The sequence below is a fragment of the Musa acuminata genome, chromosome BXJ2-4 (genome assembly GCF_036884655.1).
Source record: "Musa acuminata AAA Group cultivar baxijiao chromosome BXJ2-4, Cavendish_Baxijiao_AAA, whole genome shotgun sequence".
In the NCBI taxonomy this organism is placed as follows: Eukaryota; Viridiplantae; Streptophyta; class Magnoliopsida; order Zingiberales; family Musaceae; genus Musa; species Musa acuminata.
In genome coordinates, this window is record NC_088341.1 from 19855123 (window position 1) to 19859180 (window position 4058).

Here is a 4058-nt window from a genome sequence, read left to right on the forward strand (position 1 = left end):
TGTTTCGTTGCATTAGATCAAAGATGAGGTTGGTTTTTGTTCCTGAGCTCCCCGTTTGTCACATTAAACCTTGCCACTGGCTGTTTGATGACATGCTTTTGATACATTGTTTGAAAACCACAGGCTTTCTTCTTGTTCTGTGATTTTGTTTCTAGTTTCTAGTTTGTGGTATCTCCTGCTCCAGATCACTATGTTAATGCTCTGGCAGTCGGTATTGCTGAAACATGCAGGTTCCTTGGATTTGACATTGAAAAGACAAAATCTTGCTGTCTGGGGCATGTAATACCAACAAGATATACATGCCATCTTAATTCGTAGGCTGTATGCTGTTGCAGTGGTGCCTTGTTTGAGGTATGGTTATGCACGGTTCAAACTTGTCACTGGATTACGTGACATCATTTACGTGACATCATTTGAGGTATGGTTATGCCTTGTTTGAGGTATGGTTTCTTCTGAATCATTTATGTGAGGTTGGCTGGTTTCTGAATCGTTTACGTGAGATCGACTGTCACTGGATTTTTGTGCGTAAGAGCTGCGGGATTCCTACGTTTAAAGCTTTGGCTTGTAGTGTCATCTTGATTCGTAATATTTGGGATGGTACCATTGGGTGTGGATGTGCTCAAGGAAGTTGGTGTTCTAATGACAAAAGTTGGCGATTGAATATTTATAATATTTGCGATCGAAAGGGGTAGTAATATTTACAAAAGTCGATGATTCGTAAAAGGGATAGTAATATTTACAATAGTAGATGAGTCGTAATATTTACGATCGAAGCCCTCGTGAATTGCAGCCACAATTATACAGCCATAAGGTAGTGAAATATACATGTATATTATACGAGTTTCTCTTTTCGGGGGTCATACACCAATAAGACACTACTCTTGAAGAACCAGAACTAGAATTTTATTGTGGGGTGTAAGTATACCAAAAGGTAATGTAAGCACATAAAAATGTGGGGTGTAAGTATACCAAAAGGTAATGTAAGCACATAAAAATGACTGGCTCTGGAGTGGACAGATAGAATGAAGGTTGATTGTAAGACTCACCCATCGAGTAGAGATTATAATTGGCCTTAATGATTTGATAATATCGAGTGAGTTGATAAAAAAAATGTGCAAAAAAAAAGTTGAGTGAAAAGATCTCTCAATAGTTCTTTGCTCAACGAATAAAAGTTGTCTTTAAGAATAACAAACTAAGCATCCCCAATAGATTCTTTGTCACCTAAGAGTGAACATTTCAAGGTTTGGACTATTCGTCCATTAAGGCGATATATGAGTTGAGGTTTTTAAATGAAAGGTGAGAGAGTTCGAATTATAATATGTGCGAGTTCCATACAACTTGAAGTTGGTGACTAAGGTTGATTCAGTTTATAGTTTCATTTCTGTCCCTATCCAATACAATGGATAACAATTTTGCATCTTGATTTCTGTTTTTCTTTTCTCCCATTTTCAAGGTTTTCACACACACACACACACACACATTTATGGACAAATGGAAGATAATGGATGATTTTGTTGAAATCTTAAATTTGTGTATATCTCACCATATAATCTTATGAACTAACAATGTGTCCATAAAATAATAGAAACTAAACTAATCAAAAATGACTTCAAGAACTTGATGTTGGATTGGATCTAATTCCACTGGGAAAACAATGCTATCTATGTCCTATTTCAGATGTCTTTTTCTTAAATTTCACCCCAAAATGTTGGCATATGGTCAATATTAGTCTGTGAAAGAATATCCCCTAGAAAAATAAAAGATATTAAGATTAGTTCGAGTTGTGATGGGGTGAAAGAAAAGATTATGAACATATACAATCCATTATTTTCTTTTTTTTTTTCACAAAGGATAAATTGATAAGATGGGATTCAAGCATATAACTTTACTGTATACTATTTATCAATTAAATTAGTTAAACTTACAATATACAATTTACCATTATCAATATAAAATCTAGGACACGTTAATAAATACAAAAGTTATCTTTATACTACAACTAAAGACCGATTTCTATAACTCGAATCTTTATTGCCGATCTCTGAAAAAAAAAAAAGAAAAAAACAATACAATGTTAACATATTAACATTGCAATAGTAGTCATATACTCGTATTTCTCCATGATATTATCCAATCATAGGAGAAATCTAACCGGCCACATCAAAATATCAAGATTCTTCGCATGAAGAAACCATACCCTTGTGCCAGAACTGTCATCATGCTAAGAAACAAAGACTTGGTTTTCAGAGAGTGGATTCTGTGAGCAAGTTGGGATTGAGGAGTCTTACATGTGTCACAAATTTGAGGTCCCAAACCTTCCCATGCTCCTCCTTTCCCAATATTCCCTTATCCTTGACTCCATGCATGGGGAATCTCTAAAAGGTATATGACTTAAAAAGATTGCCATCTTCGAGGACATTGCATGACCGACTTGGTGATGTACATCTTATCTGTGATGCAACAAACTGATCCAGTAAATGTTCGCGCAGAATATAATTGGTCGATTTGGTTGAAAAAAAAAAATATTTATTTTTTATCAAAAGGTATCCTTATTTTTATTTTTAATAAAATAATATATTTTATTTTTTAATCTTATAAATATTCTTTCCTTCCTCATCTATCACCTTCTCAACTTTCATCCTCTCACCTCCACCCCATTATAAAACCCTATGGCTTCTATATAGTGTTGATTGCTCTTTCTCGATCATCGTCTTCACCCCTGATCCCTTACGAAATTAGTTGATTTTGCTTAAATTATGGCTCACCTTTGTGTATCAATTCGCAAAAGGTCAATCTTTTAGAAACTTATTATGATCTATTTGTTAAATATCAGATTTTGATAATAAAATTAATTAGTATGTTTATAGATTAATAAGCGTTTGAGAAAAGTAACGTAGGAAAAACTTTGATTATGGATTTGAATCATCAAAAGACAAATCAATGAAGCAGGAGAATTAGAGAAGTAAGAGACTTAGACGTTGGGCTTGAGAGCATTATGTTAGATATTGGATATCGTGCTAGAGGATTGGTCGACATGTCGGAGGATGGACTTCGTGCCATAAGTTCGGGCATCGAGCTAGAAGGATCGGATATTGCACCGAAAAGATTGGATGTTATAGGAGGTCAATATACTAATGGATCGGGCAATATGCAGAAGGAAAGGATGATATGCTGGAGGTTCGGACGAAGTGCCAAATGAAAGATAATATACCGAACAATGTACTAAAGGCTTTATGATTGTAATTAGAGTTGTTGAGTCTTGATCAAAGTCATTTAAAGTCTAATTGAGTTAGTTTTGGAGCATAACTATGCCAACTTGATTAAGAGTCCATTGGGCTTGAATCAAGGTCAAATTGGGCTTGTTGGAAGGCCAATTTAGTGACCTGGGGTTGGGTTGGGCGGTGGTACCGCTTGTGAGCTGGAAAGCACATACTGTGCTTTTCGGGAATCCTAAAACAAAGTACCGCCCAAGTAAGCAATGATATCACCAAAGCTCAAGTTCCCAGGCTATGTATGGTGGTAGTATCGCCTGGTGCAGGCGATAGTATCATCAGTACCCCTAAAATCTAGGCATTTAAATTTTTAACTCTATTTTTGAAGCCATTTAGGGTCTATAAATACCCCACTCATACTTGCTTGGTGAAAGCATGAAACCTTGTGATTTGAAGTGTGTAAAATCTTTTGAAAAATGTTGAGTTTCTTCCTCTTAAGTTAAGAGGTCATTCATTCTAAGAGAGGTGTGAGGTTTTTTTATAAAAGAGAGGTATGAAAGTTCTCTCCTAAGCCTGTGAAAAGGAAAAAAAGTTGTAACAAGGGTAGTTAATCTTCGCCCATTAAAAAAAAGATCGGTAGTGAAAGTCAATGGTCTCGAGGGAAGAGGAATCAGGAGTGGAGGTAGGTCGGGACGACCGAATCACTATAAATCTGGTTTACATTTCTCTTTATGCTTTTCTTTGCTATTACTAACTAATTTAGTTAGTCACTATCCTTACTCACATTCTAAGTTAAATACATTTTCGATACATATTTTTTTATTAAAATTTTTAAATCAAAATTTT